Raw genomic sequence first — 16,803 nt, forward strand, 5'->3', positions numbered from 1 at the left:
AGCATAGTTACTGTAAATTGGAAGGTCTTGTAACAGGTAATGCAAATGTCAGATATGAATGCCCCATCTTCTCTTATTCAGAAAGTTATTACCAATGTTAAAAATTTCAAACTTCAAGGTCAAGGTCAGAAAGGGGCAAAAATCATACTATATTTGAAAAGGACTTGACACGGGTAATTTACATGTCAATAATGAAACCCTATCTTCTATCATTCAAAGTGATCACCAGTGTTGAATTTTTTAAAAGTATGTCAAAAATCATGGTACATCTGGTAAGGTCTTGTCACAAGTAAAGCACGTATGTCAAATATGAAGCCGTATCTTCTCTCATTCAAAAGTTACCACCAATGTTATTTTCTCGAAAAGTAAATCAAACTTAAAAGTCAAGAAACGGGGTCAAAAATAATAGTAAATTTGGAAAGGTATTGTCTCGGGTTTTGTACATGACAAATATAAAAGCCCTATCTTTTTTCATTCAAAAGATATGCCCAAGATTAAAGTTATTTGTGACTGACAGACGGACAGACTGATAGACGAATGAAATTTAATGTCTCATTGCTTTTGCTTAAAAGCTAGGATTATAATTACTCAGAAGCCTTTGGAACCACCTGTTTTTTCGAGAGGTTGGGGATGGGGGTCTGTGTTGCATTTCTATATCATATGTGGTTAATATATAAATAAAATATATATGTTCGCGTTAAATTAACTTTAAGTATCATAAATTAAATACGTTTACATGTAATCAATATAAGAAAATGATAAGATGGGAAAAAACGGCACAGTGACAACATGCACTGCTAGTTGACCCAAATCGCTATTTTGAAAAATATCAATTCCAGATAAAATTGAAATAAATACCAATTGTAAAATGAAAGATGAATGGCTGACAGCAACATACAAATCATATGAGGGAAAATGAATGCAAGAAATCCCGGTTAAAAGGTATATTTTATTTCTCCGTTTATTTGTGCAGAATTTTTAGCAAGTTCCGAAAATGTTCCTCTTGTCGATAGTGTTTTTGTTTGTTGCAGCCCGGAGGACCGGGCTGCTCTATACATATGTTTAAGTGTTGGTATATGGGGATTGAGGTGGGAGAAGTTATTCAGAATTAAAGGTTTTCTAAATTAAACATTAAAAAGATTGTTAATCAGAATGTTCTTTCCCTTTATAAATTACGAGATACACAATATATTTACTTCCATAAAGTGAATCTGTAAAAGTATATATGTTTTTCATATTTAATATATAAAGCTGCTTATCATTTACTATCGAAAAAACGACAGGTCCCTTTTTTTAGAACATCGAATTTTACTTATCGCATAAAAACGTAAAAATGTACTTTACACAGTTCGTGTTTTATATTCTTAAAGTGAAAGACATTTTTGAAAATAGGTGATGCATGTGTCTGGTTTCAAATTATATTTTGTGCAGCCAAAATTTACTTAAGGAATTGATAAAGTTTAAAAGGGTATCGTTTTTTTCGACTTTCATCCGACTATAAGTTTTCAAAATATTCTCGACTATCGTCTCCATCATTTAGACGCATGCCTTTTTCACACATATCGAAGCGGTTTGATGATCAAGACTCATTTCCATTGTTTACTTTATTTATTTCCCGGGCGACAATTGATGGTTACATCAATGTTTTCTTGTTTGTTATTTAACATCCCTCTCGAGAATTTTTCACTTATATGGAGATACCTATACTCGGCACTCAGGGCCATTGAGCAATGAGGGATCTTTTTCGTGCCAACTTACTGCGGCACGGGACCTCGGTTTATACGGTCTCAACCGCAGTGGATTCGAACCTGCGACGTAAGGATCTACTCCTTACATCGCGACTCTAGAGCAAACGCTCTAACCACAATAAGGATATACTCCTTACATCGCGACTCTAGAGCAAACGCTCTAACCACTGAGTCACGCGGGCGACTGCCGATAGTGTTTATAAATTCTATAGGTATACATGAAAGAATAGCAATCAAGCTCCAGAAAGTTTCAATGTGGTATTGACTATGGTACCCTAAAATGTTGTGTCGATCCGAAATCTGTTTTAAAGTTATAAGACAATTATTTTGTAGAAAAAAGGGGGTAACAAGGGATATATTTCGGGGGAAGAAAGATAGCTTGAAATTTCCTCGAAACTTGAAGGTAAAAGTCAGAATATCATCATAAGCAATCTCTACGTTTATAATGACCTTGACATTGACGCAATTTTAAGGTCAAGTGTCAAGAATTCCATTATAGGTCTTCAAAGTTTTTTCTTCTTGTAGAAGTTTAGGCTTTAACTAAGAGAGCTGAATAACTAAGGATACACCCCTTCGAAACGGTGCCCTCTCTCTGTTTGCTCCCTTTGTGCCCATAATTGTGATCTTACAGCGAATCTTCAGTTTATTTCATCAATGCAATGCCGAAATAGTTGAGATTGTTTGTTTGTAGTTAACGTCCCTCTCGAGAATTTTTCACTCATATGGAGACGCCACCACTTGCAGGTGGAGGGCTACAAATTTTGACCTATACTCGGCACTCTGGGCCATTGAGAAGTGAGGGATCTTTTTCGTGCCAGCACCGACTGCGACACGGGACCTCGGTTTATACGGTCTCATCCGAAGGACTGTTCTCCACGTCCCACAGTGGGATTCGAACCACCGACGTAAGAATCAACTCCTTACTCCGCGACTCTAGAGCCGCCATAACCACTGCGCCACGCGGGCGACTTAGTAGAGATTTATGGTATGTCAAAACGATCTTTTCAATTTGTGTTGTATAATTTTCCATTTATATTCTATAATTTTCAATATGCATTGTATATTTTTTTTCAATTTGTATTTTTTATTTTTTCATTTGTATTGTATAATTTTTATTTGTATTCTATAATTTTCCCTTTATATTCTATGAATTTCCATTTTATTGTATAAGTTTACAATACAAATGGAAAAGTATACAATACAAATGAGAAATTATATATTACAAATTGAAAATTACACAATACAAATGGAAAATTATACAATATAAATGCAAAAGATCGAATATTGCAACGTTTGACATGTCATAAGATTGTGGCTTAAAAATTAAGTTCAAAAGATCCAGAGAAACTTTTATAATCTTTTTGAAAAAAGTTCGTTTAAGAGTAACGAAGTCAATATCATCAATTTTGAATCAATGCTAAGAAAATAAAATTGCTCTTTTCAAATGAGAATACAAATGAGACACAAATGAAAAATCATATAATACAACTTGAAAATTATACAATACAAATGGAAAATAATACAATACAAATGGAAAATTATACAATACTAATGGAAAATCATACAATACAAATTGAAAATTATACAATACAAATAAAAAAGTATACAATGTAAAAAAAATTATACATTGAAAATGGAGAATTATTGAATACAAATAAGAAAAAAACAATACAAATGAAAAATTAAGAATACAAATAAAAAATGTACAATGCAATGAAAAATTATAGAATACAAATAGAAAATTTTACAATACTTATGAAAAACTATACAATACAAATGGAAAATTATACAATACATATGCAAAATCGAATATTGCAACGTTTGACATGCCATAAGATTGTGGCTTAAAAATTAAGATCAAAAGGTCCAGAGAAACTTTTATAATCTTTTTGAAAAAAGTTTGTTTAAGAGTAACGAAGTCAATATCATCAATTTTGAATCAATGCTAAGAAAATAAAATTTCTCTTTTAAAAATTTCATCCTATACTTCGCATTGTTCAAAGCTAGATTGTCTTTAGGAAGGGACAATTCATTATTTAATGTGGTAAGAAATGCAAATGGGTGATATTCACCAATTCAATCCAAATGAAAACGAATAGGTGATATCAATCACTTTGAATAGGTGATACCACCTTTTCGAATAGGTGATATGTCATATTGTAACGTTTCCCGGCTCGTTTATAGGATCTGGCTGCTCTATCTGAACAATTTAAGAATTAATCAATTTTCTCAATCACAAATTCAAATTAGCAATATGTACACTATCACTGTCGTTTCTCGGGAGCGCACGTGTCTTCCAAGGCTTGAAGGGCATTAGCTTGTAACATTCAGCCAAAACCGTGTATTAATACAGTATATAGTAGTATACATATGTAATTATATATACACTAACAAAGTCCCAAAAGCCTATTGCAGGCACGTAAGAATTTATACAGGTATCACTTATAGTACCTACCACGTTCGGCTCTATTGTTCTAATCTGCTTTCGCACATCAGCCGTCATCAACAAACTAACTATACAACCCGACTGTCTCAGTAAATGTACCCTTCAGGTCATGTGACCTGCTGAGAAACGCAATGAAACAGGAAGTCATCACAATGTAACTACCGAGAACTAAAGGGATGCTTTGATGTTGATTACAACTTCACTTCAATATATCATCTATTCGAATAAGCGATATCACCAATTCGAAAATTGTGATATCGCGAAATGGCAATAAATACCAAAATGGCGACTCAAAGAAAATTTATTTCGGAGAGGGACAATATTCATATGGACAAGCCGCTTCATGCATTTTTATGACTTTTCATACCAACTTACGAGATACGATGGATCTGTGTTTCCATTTGGGTGGGGCGGGAAGTCCAAGATCATATTTTGGTTACTTTACTAACAGAAAAAAAAACCTCTGAAAATCTCAGTGCGACCTCCCTAATCCCTTCTTCCGGAGCCCCCTGCTTGATTTGCCCAGCACTGGAAAATTCTTAACAACAGGTTATTTATAATACCCTCCCCTGTATTAAGTGATAAGCATATCGGTAGAAATTTTAAAACAATAATATGAGGAGTGCAGGCCCGAAGGAACCGGGGAGGGGGCTGTCCCCCAATAATTATGCCAGGATATTCTTTACAATTATGCCTCATAATCTTTTTAATTTTGCCAATATATGTATCAATATCATAGTAGCGAGCGGCGCACTGCGAGCTCTTAAAGCAACGCCTGGGCGAAGAGAAAATTCGGACTTTATACATTGATCCAAATGAATTTTTTTCCGCAGTTACCTGTGGTCCCATAATGCTTAGCGAATTGCATCTCGCCGCAAACTACGTTCTCGCGGTAGCAACAAAAATTCGACAAAAAATAAACTCACCTTGATTTAATGAATATATATAGCAGACAAATAGTACATCTAACGTTCTTGATCAAAATTAGCACTGTTCAGACTTCGTTTTGATAATGCAGCAAACATACGACGTCATATGACGTCAGAGTCTAGACGTAGCAAATATATCGTGCAGTTTGACGAGCCCGATCTAAATTAAAACTGAAAGGTATCTGCGCTCGCTCTAACGGTCGCACCGTCAACATATTAAGTCTTTGTAAGGAGATTGGAGGAAACGACTTTACTTTACCGGTCCCCAGAAAAACGCGCTAAAATATAGTATCGCCGTAGGCGACTTCAATATATATGAGATCGCGTGAGCGATCGAAAAAAAATTAAAATATGAGGTTTTAAGCCTTTTGACCCCAAAATCGGATTCTACGGTTAAAAGTTTAGTTTAAAACTTCGTTTTTAAACGAAGTTTTTAACCTCGTTCTCTGAAAAAAAGTAATAAATATTGTTTATTCAGTGAAAAGGAGACAAAAAAATAATTGCGAACGATGCGCGTGCGGCGCATGCTTAGTGCCGTTTCTTTCGTACTTAGCCATTTTTTCATGTAAACAAAACCAACTAGATGTCGTTGAAGCTGAATTAAGATCTTGCAAAAAATACAGATGCAACTGAATTTCTTAATTAATCTGAAAGAACAAGACACTAACCCTAATCTCTCGGATGGTATGCGAGGACTAACCCAAATCTTCCAGGCGGATGCTACAAGCATTGCTAGACGATGCTAGACTAACCCATGTGCGAGGACTAACCCTAATCTCTCGGATGGATGCGAGACTAACCCTAACCAGTCGAAAAATGTGTAAAACTAACCCTAATCAGTTGAGTGACGTAAATCTTACGTCATAGTGCAAAGAGCACGCGGATCTTACGGATCTGGGGACCGTAAAGTAAAGTCTACCCGATTGGAGTGTTTATTCAAGACAGCATGGCATGTCATGGTTTACAAAATGGCGGCAAACGTGTAATCTGAGTCGCTTAGGTGCTGTACAAAATCAGACTATTTTACTGAGGCCGCTAATGTACATAATAAATGGGTACTATATTTAGCTATAATGTACATACACTGTAATATTGTTACAATATATACTAAAGCAAATTTACGGTTGTGCCCCCTTCCCCCGTAAAAACGTCTGATAATTAACCCCCACCTCCATTCTTTGGTCAAAAATCATGAAATACATTTTGTCCCACATGTAGCAAAGTTGATGAATAATTTGAATTATCTCCCTTTCACCAATGAAGCTGTATGGGGGCTTGTAATTGGTCAATGTATGTATCTTGAAGTGACGAAAATTCTTGCACCGTTGAAAGTGATGAAAATTTTTGCACTGTTGAATATCTATAGATAGTTATAGATAAGTTAAAACTTTAGATTTAAACTTTTAATGTAACATATCTACCTTCAAAACGAAGTTAAATTCTATTGGCGGGGGCGGGATCCAGACAACATTTTTCAGTGTGCATTATTAGAGTTATCTTTCTTACACTTATAGGAATTTTTTCAATGGTATAACTTTTATGAATTTGTTGCCACTTGAGCTCAAATATTCAGGGGAAAAAATTTTTAAAAAAACTGAAACAATATCCTTCACCAGCCACTGCATTTCACTGGTTTTATATTATATTGTAAGTCAAAATGAATGCAAAAAGCGAAAGATGTATTGATTTGAATTCTGTACATCTCATCAGTACTCCAAAAGATGGCTTTCAATGCAAAAGGTATCATGAATTAAATATGCATTTAAAGTCCTCTTTTCTTTGATGGGTATCATGAATAAAATACACATTTATATGTATCCAATCTGGTAGTTACCGTATATACTCGCCTATAAGTCGGTCCGCCTATAAGTCGGTTGGATTGTTTAAGTTTATACTGGAGGGAATGAAGCTATGAAATACCAACCTTTTTATAACTCGCCTATAAGTCGGACAAAGAGTTTTGGACCAAAGATTAACTCCCAAAAAACCGACTTATAGGCGAGTATATACGTCAGCTAGGATAAAGGTGCAAATATTTTGCAACATAGCGTATGACTTGTGCAAACTTATAAGTAAGAATAAAGTATAAAGTTTTCATCCACAATAAAATATTTACTAGATCGTTCTAGTGTAACGTGTAGGAGATGTTTTTGGTAGAAGACAGAAATGTCTTCACATGGATTGTAGTTTATGACAAGAATAATAAGAACTTATCAGAGGCGGGAAGAAGATAGCATCCCTGTATCACGGGGGAATCTGGAGCCTTGTTGAAACAAGTAGGTTTTGTTTTACACAGAAAAGTATAAATATTATAGTAGTCGGCGGGAATACCACATATGCTAAGCAATCGCTAAAAATGATCAAGAAATTTTGGTAACCGAAAATAAAAAAAAAGAAAGGAGTTCTTTATGGCGATTTAAAACTCAACATCACAAGTATTATTTTTCAAAAAAAAAAGGGGGTGGGGGTATCCATGCGTCTCTGTAGAGACTTTACTAGAACAGAACCTTGGTGTGGCCTTGTTAGTTAAGGTCAGTTTTCCAAACATAAAATATGCAAGAAGAAAATGGCAGATTGAAAAGTGACTATTCCACACCTGCAGATATTTGACTGTGTATTTGATCAAGAGATCCATTCTCAATGACTAAATCTTGTTTTATATTTTTTAAACAAGAAAGCTGGCATGTATATTTCAACACTAACAGAGATTATACATGTACATTTACAAAAAAGTTTTTAAAAATTCATTTTGCTTCACTTTATATTTATATACTCCCCTGGTCCATTAATTAAAAACATTAAAATTTTAATGAAAAAAAAATGCTAGCATTTAAAAGATTAACGACGCAGGACGATATCTGAAAACTTTGAAAAATAAGAATGGGAGTGCTGGTATTGTGTATTAATTTCTGTAATATTAACTTTTTTGATAAAACATGTCTTTGTAAGTATTATGCGTGTGAACTTACAAGTGGATATTAAAAAATTTAACCTTTATAGTTACCAAGATAAATATATACTTTAAAATTTGACAAATCAGCAGTTTTTGCCATATACGTATTGACGATTTTACGGATTCCATATAGACGCAAATATCGCTAACGATATTTAAATCTTCACGACGTCTTTAGTGTAGTAATATAGGGTATATTTGGTCAAGGTCAAATAATTTCGATGCTCACACTTTTGTTACAAAGGTATTTTAGTAGACACGTCTAAACATATTTTAAAATTGTTCACGATTAACGTATGCGCAATTTGATAACAATTAAGACGTAATCCTTCATCAATCATCATGAAAATACTTGAAAATCAATCTGTCAACGTAATCAAAATTATGTTTCGTATGAAGGGATATTTGTCATTGTGAATGCTTTTTAGTTTTGAATATTTTTTTTTAATTTTGTCGCAATTCTTTAATTTCATGGATTAACAGAACATGACACATCAAAACAGTTTTTGTTATGTACTTATTTTGAAACAAAGTATGAAAATATCGGTGGCACGTACATATGTTGAAACTACCTTTTTTCTGTCTTTTTTTCTGATTAATAAAGAGCGGTATTAATTAAAAGGACAGTTCATAAACTGAAAGAGTCAGACAGATGGGTAGTAAGATATAAACTTTCTTAGAATGGGGGGGGGGGATACCGATCCCCACCACTGCTGATGGATCTACCCCTGTTCCTTAAAATCCCAAATGACGAAAAGAACAACACTCTTCAAAGGAGTACAGGATATGTATAATACTATCTCAATATTATAATTGAAATCACGCAGGGTTAATGTTTTTTTTGCATTCAAAAATTCTTTGCTAAGTAAAGCTGATTTACGTTTTTGATACTATCACATAGAAGGAGTATTCTGTCAGTTCGATCAAAAAGGGTATAAGGTACCTATCAATAAAATAAACTCCCTACGTATATTCAGTAACCTTGATAAAGGTATTCTCCAACACTGACACATTAAATTACCATAGATATTTGATCAAAGTTGATACAGCTTGTTAACAGACTTGAAGTTTTAAAAATACTGTCAGGGTACAATCAGGTACAAAGATTACTTCTGTACTTGAAGAATTCTAAATATGTTTATTTATTTGTTCAGAATTAAATCCTTTCGAATCAATATAGAGTATTCATTTAACTAAAAGCATTGAAAAATTATTTTATTTTCCCCGGAGGTAGACACGTATTAATTGTTTTTATTGAACTTTGTCTAAACACCTGTCGATAATGTGCTAAAATATTTAACTGTTTCGTACCATGATCCAGAAACCACGAAAATGTCCTGGACTTGCTTTCCCATATATACCCGGATATTTCTTCTTATAAAATTACTGCACTTGATGATACTGAAATTAAAATTCGTTAAGAAAACTTTTTGGTGACTGTATATGTATTAGATATTTGTGGGGGTACCTGGAAATGGGGATTAATGATCAGCAATAACTGGATCAAGTTTCTCAATGAAAAATGAAGTAAAGTAAAATCGGCAGAAAGTATTTCCGTGGTTTGTTTTTTTATTTCTTAATGGCATGACACACGCAATATGTGAAAAAAAATATTTTGAAGTTTACGACTTTTATGAATCGCGTCCTGAAATTAAATATATCTAGAAGTTTACAACTTCTATGAATTGCAAGTGTGCATATTTTTGAATTCCAATGATCAAGTTAGAAATCCGCGCATTGTGCTGTCATATTTTATTTGAAATTTTTGATTTACCAGTACTTACAGAAAATTAATGCAATACATTGTTTAATAGGGGGTTTCTTTATACTGATTTCATAAGTGACTGTTGTTTACTGAAAATGGATATGAGTTTTTGTGCTTGGTCATTTAGTAAAAGGTAATTTATTTCCGAGTGTCAGTTCAACATATATATGTGTGTGTGATAAGGGTGACATTCAGAAAAAAAGAATCTCATTAAAATAACAAAATTGTTTCCAGTTGGAAAGAATGTAGCTTAACAAATAATACTACTCATTCGAATTGGTTATTATTTTTTTTTATCGCGGTATGAAACATCTTTATATGGAATTAAATATAATGTTTCGAAAATTAAAAACTCTTTTTATGATTTAAAACATCTAGAACTTGTAGTATAAAATTACAAAAATATGTACTAATCAGTATTTTTAATGACTTGAATAAAAAGCCTTGCTAAAATGATAATATCACAAGATAAAAAAAAATCAGAAGAAAGGAAAAAAATCAATCAAGTCAGAATTAAATATAAACAGTAATTTAAACGAAAACTAATAGGACCCCATAGAAAATCTATGTGTATTAACCTCAGGAATGTGTGCAATCATCGTCAAGTGGTATTGGTTTTTTATGTGAGGTTCCATACAACAATGACTCGAGCAAAAATTTCCGTTTAATATACTCTGAGTATAATCTGGCACGAATTGTACATATTGAGACAATAAAGTTGATACTCGCTGCGGTAGCCGGCTCTCAAACAGCGGAGAGACAAGGGGACCAGACTTAAATTATTCTTTGTTTCAATGGAAATGTAACTTACAACGAAAAGTAACTTGGAGTTTCCACTCGTTGAAAGATAGAATTTACACAATGATTCATTGAAAGTGAGAACAAAATGAAAGATTAATTAACTTTCATGTATGTATGTAGAGAGAGTGCATTCCCCTTTACCATTTATTTAAAAGAAAGGAAATTAATCAAGCAAAATAGGAAAAGAATATGACTATTTCGAGAAAAAAAAACAAAGGAAAAACTGATGTCAGTATCTTTAGGGAATATTGAGTAATTGCATGGAAGGGTCTACATTTAGGTGTATATGAGGGTATAACCAACCGACCTAGAACCTGCTCAATTAATGTAAAAACATATCACGTGCTTCCAGAGCGGTTATTCTCATACACACCAAACAATATAGACACTTTATTCTTTGTATTTACATTTTTACCTCACCTGGCTCAAACTTGATACCCATCAGATATAGCAAGTAATATTTCACACACAAAAAAAAGATTTTGAAAATACTTCTTTTCACTTTGTTTTCTACTCCATGTCTTTTTACTTATAATCATGCAAATAAGGACATGGACAAATGGTCTAGAAATCACACAAGAGTTAATGAGCTAACTGAGATATAATCTCGGATTTTATTAGTATGGTTATTAACAACAATAAAAGATATGAATATATGGAATAATGGCGATTTCGATGAACTTCTTCAGAAACTATTAATTCCTGTCATTAAAATCAGTCTGAAAAAAAGCTTACTACACCCCCAATCCCTCTACACTGTGTTTGTTAATACATGTAATAAAGAAAGAATTTCCTCCTTAAGAAATTTCAAAATATCATATGGAAACTAAAACGGCAAAAATGCAGTTGATCTTTGACCTTGAAAATTAATACAAGTTTTTACCTGATTAGCAAAATTTGGCAGTATTAGACCTAATTAAAGTACATGTATATAAAGACATGCGTCTAAGTTGAGGATGTAGCCTAAAACCAAAGAAATCGTTTCTAATGGCCTTACAGAGACGTAAACTGTTATATTCGTATTATGATAATTACATAACCAAGTGATCATGCCTATACATTAAATTATTCTCTTGATATCTATTTCAAAAACATCAAACATAAATGACTTGCATAAATTCCTCTCGCTTTGTATTCCCAAAGCCAATGTTTATATATCTTGTACTTGATTCATCTATCATTGCAAACGGTTAACATGAATTGCATTATTTTTCTGACAGTCAATTCGATATAGCATTTCAAAGCACGAAAACGTCTTCATAGGCAAGAGACGATCGGTAATATATATAATTGCTGTGTAAATATGTGCATTGTATAATGCACTTCTCATTTATAGAGAGATCGTTAACTATAGGAAATACAAGAGTGTTTAATGACTATAAATAATATATTTCTGAATAGTGACCTTGAGCGCTGTACTTCTCTGTTATCTTTTTTCTTTCTTTAAAAATTCTGAGAGAGGTGTACACTATCTGAAAATACTCGAGCTTTATTTTGACACGATTGTCCATTTTAAACAGTGATAACATCCCTTTGATAGACGCCTCGTTAAAAAGATATTTACTCGTTCCGCTGATCATCTCACAGTTATTTCAAACGTATACCAGACTCGTTTACTTATGAATTTCATCTCAGTTTTTATCAAAGAAAACAAACAAGTTTTGGGAGATCTTGACCCTTGAACGAAAACATGATCTTTAAACTAGTGGTTAAATCAATCGACATTCTGTTTAAAACTTGCTATAGCTCGAATGTCGGCATTGGACGGGAGGGGATGGTGTGTTGATATCAAAAGGTTATCTGGACATCTCATCGATGACCACTTCTTAGTGTCGACCTAAATGTTGAAATTTCACAAGATAATTCTGTTAAACGGAGATTGTATACGTATTTTGAACAAATATATCCCCAAAATTCATGCACTAAAAACGTAAATATTTTTATTAAAAATTTCTGTTATTGATTTCATAAACATTTAGATTAAAGAGGAGAAATTGATCACCCCCCCCCCCTTCTTGTCCTCTGCAACAACAGATAGACCAAACATTGAATAGAGAAAGTATTTCTATTTCGCCAAACACATAATTCTCATGTGTATGGTAAATTGATTTTTTTCCGTTACAGTTTAATTCGGTTAACCAAATGATCAAAATAAAAAATTGTGTCAACAACATTAACTTTTAAGTTTATTAACATTTCTTATCGCTAAGGTGTGTTCACTGATTAAGTATTTGTAATGCCTTTGAGGTATCTTGAATCATTAACCAGATGTATATTCACCATCTTTAGTGCATTATTTATGTGGTGTAACTGTTGATGATTTTACTTTAGTCCCGTTATTGAATTTAAAGAGGTGATCGGAAAAAAAAAAAAAACAAGAGGCCCATGGGCCACAGCGCTCACCTGAGTAACTTTGGCCTTGCTGTTTTTCACCTGATTTCTCTCCCCCCCCCCCGGTAGTACTTATTGTGGCCCCGCCCTATCCCCAGGGGTCATGATTTGAACAATTGGAATCTACACTACCCCAGGATGCTTCCAAGTAAGTTTCAGCTTATCTGGCCCAGTGGTTCTTGAGAAGAAGATTTTTAAAGATTTTTCTTATATATTTCAATGTAAAACTTGGATTCCCTATTGTGGCCCCGCCCTACCCCCGGGGGTCATGATTTGAACAATTTAGAATCAACACTACCCCAGCATGCTTCCACATAAGTCTCATCTTTTCTGGCCCAGTGGTTCTTGAGAAGAAGATTTTTAAAGATTTTTCATATATATTTCAATGTAAAACTTGGATTCCCTATTGTGGCCCCGCCCTACCCCCGGGGGTCATGATTTGAACAATTTAGAATCTACACTACCCCAGGATGCTTCCACATAAGTCTCATCTTTTCTGGCCCAGTGGTTCTTGAGAAGAAGATTTTTAAAGATTTTTCCTATATATTTCAATGTAAAACTTGGATTCCCTATTGTGGCCCCGCCCTACCCCGGGGGTCATGATCTGAATAATTTAGAATCTACACTACCCCAGGATGCTTCCAGATAAGTTTCAGCTTTTCAGGCCCAGTGGTTCTTGAGAAGAAGATTTTTAAAGATTTTTCCTATATTTTTCAATGTAAAACTTGGATTCCCTATTGTGGCCCCGCCCTACCCTTGGGGGTCACGATTTAAACAATTTAGAATCTACACTACCCCAGCATGCTTCCAGATAAGTTTCAGCTTTTCAGGCCCAGTGGTTCTTGAGAAGAAGATTTTTAAAGATTTTTCCTATATATTTCAATGTAAAACTTGGATTCCCTATTGTGGCCCCGCCCTACCCCCGGGGGTCATAATTTGAACAATTTAGAATCTACACTTCCCCAGCATGCTTGCAAGTAAGTTTCAGCTTTTCAGGCCCAGTGGTTCTTGAGAAGAAGATTTTAAAAGATTTTTACTGCATATTTCAATGTAAAACTTGGATTTCCTATTGTGGCCCCGCCCTGCCCCCAGGGTTCATGATTTGAACAATTTAGAATCTACACTACCTTAGGATGCTTCCAGATAAGTTTCAGCTTTTCTGGCCCAGTGGTTCTTGAGAAGAAGATTTTTTAATGACCCCACCCAATTTTTGTATTTTCTTGATTATCTCCCCTTTGAAGGGGACTTGGCCCTTCATTTTTACAATTTAAACTCCCCTTCACCCAAGGTTGCTTTGTACCAAGTTTGGTTAAAATTGGCCCAGTGGTTCTTGAGAAGAAGTCGAAAATGTGAAAAGTTTACAGACGGACGGACGACGGACAACGGGTGATCAGAAAAGCTCACTTGAGCTTTCAGCTCAGGTGAGCTAAAAACGTACTCAAGATTCCGAAACAAAAGGGAAAAAAGGATATTTGTACATTATATCGTTCATGTTTTGTGTTTCATCCATAAACTAGTTTAAAAAGTCAACTTTTCCATCCAACTATCTCACGCACTATGCCGTAGACAAATTGAATTGTTCACAGTCCGATATTTCGCAAACAGCTCTATCTTGATATTTGAATAAAGCTAATGATCACCTTTCCTTAAAAATAAGATGTGTTTGTGAAACACTGATCCCCTCCCCCCTTCCTCAAAGACAGCTCAATGAAAGGTCTTGTCACAAGGAATATAGATGTGAAATATGAAAGCCCCTGGCTCTAACCAATCAAAACTAATGGGCAAAGTTAAAGTTTTTTGCGGACAAACATACAGACGGACGGAGAGACCAAAAACTATATGCCCCCGAATCTTCGATTACAGGGGCTTAAAAAACATGAAAAGGGAATTTGCAATATCTCTTACGTGGGTTTACTGATGAGCCTTTGGTCTTATTTTATTTTTTTTTTTTTTTTTTTGGTCTTTTTTTCATGTTTGCAAGTCACAATCGTGCCACATCATAAAATTTTCAGAGCAAACTCATTCTTACGTATAATTAGTAACCATTTCCTAAGAAGCACCTGACCGTTTTTGGGAAATTGATGCGGACAAGAAATTGTTCCCTGTTGAGGTTGGAAATGGGGAAGGTGTCACAATGGCACAAAAAGTGACTACAGTGGTAGGCAAAATTAATACTTAGTATATGTACCATGATCAGATGGAGTCAGAAATCAGCATTTACAAGATGTTTATATTATGTACCATGGAAGGTAGGAAGAAATAGACAATCTTCTCAATCCGCCACTAAAATTCGCACGAATGGTGCAATATTATAGAAGCATTATTGCATACAAAGTAACATAAAGCGACGCTGAATTGACCAAATTTGCATGGATCGATGTTGCATGCAGACATCCTGCGTCAGTCTTGTATATTGACCGTAATTAAAAGCATAGGATAGTGAGATTCACGTTAAAGATTCCTTTGCCTTGAAACTGACTGAATTGCAAATTTTCGTCTAGGTACTTTATCATGTTCATGTAATCATTATTCAATTATGGTCAAATTTTGAGATGGGGAGCGATATGAAATATTACGTATTAAAGTGGATCACTTATTTATCTTTGTCGTGTTCATTTCTTTAAAAATTCTCTCACAGCATACCGGTAGTTATTTTTGCTGACATATAGGTTAGTCTATATCTCCTCTTGGTAACAGACCCATTTAAATGCCTGGAACGAATACATTGAACCAGACAAAAATGCTCTCAAATGAACTGATTTACGAACTGGACTAATCAAAATGACAAAAATTCTATGTACATTTTGTTCCTTTTCCGAATGTGATTCGAGAGGAAACTTATTAATCAATAACATTCAGATCTGCATTTTCTTCATGTTCTTAATTGCATATGTTGCAATCAAATTACATACATGTCAATAAAAATGTATATTAAACAACAACAATAGGCGGAATACTCGTGACCTAGACTGACATATGTTTGTTGTAATACTGTTTGAAATTATGATATACTGTAGTACTCGTATACATATTTAATTTTTACAAATTGAGAAAATGATGGCTAGGCTACAGCATTTTTGCCTATATGGTACATGTATATTATAGGCCACTGCAATATAAGGTCTTGGTACTGTAATCTTTGAACTTGGAGGGCTTACAATACTATGGTATATTGTTTCTCACATTACAATTATTATTTTTTGTTTAGTTTTGTTCAAGTAAAGATGAGGAGTAGAAATACTGGACTATTCTCTACCTTTTATTTCATCCCGTACTTTGCTATCCGACGTTTAATGTGTGTGAGGGTGTGTGTGTGTGTGTGTGCAGTATATGTATATAAAGGAGAAAGGTCCAAAAGGCTATTTATGTGGATTTTTTAACAAACAAAATAGGCTTTAAAATGTTGATTGTTTATAATCTACAATAAGAAAGGTCTGTGCAACTCATTTCAAAAGACTACGAAACATAATAAATGAAATTTTAAAAAGTTTGGTTAGTGGTTGAGTTATATTTTGGGAAGGAGTTAATTGTCATTATATTTCTTCAAAAGTATATGGGATGAACATCATTACCCGGAATCGTTAGACGTACAAGAATATAGACAGTATATAAAACTGTATCGAGCTTTCTATTTGCTTTCACCGTTGAAATCTATGCCAGCTCTAATGGTTAACCGGACAGCAGCATCTCAAAAATCGAAGCCGAAGCCACAACAATTGCAGTACGTATTCGGAAACCTTTTAGATTCCCATTCGATGTCAATGTTGATG

Source organism: Saccostrea echinata, unplaced genomic scaffold, assembly GCF_033153115.1.
Source record: "Saccostrea echinata isolate AGI-Se365-2 ecotype Australia unplaced genomic scaffold, CSIRO_AGI_Sech_v1 ptg000009l, whole genome shotgun sequence".
Taxonomy (NCBI): domain Eukaryota; kingdom Metazoa; phylum Mollusca; class Bivalvia; order Ostreida; family Ostreidae; genus Saccostrea; species Saccostrea echinata.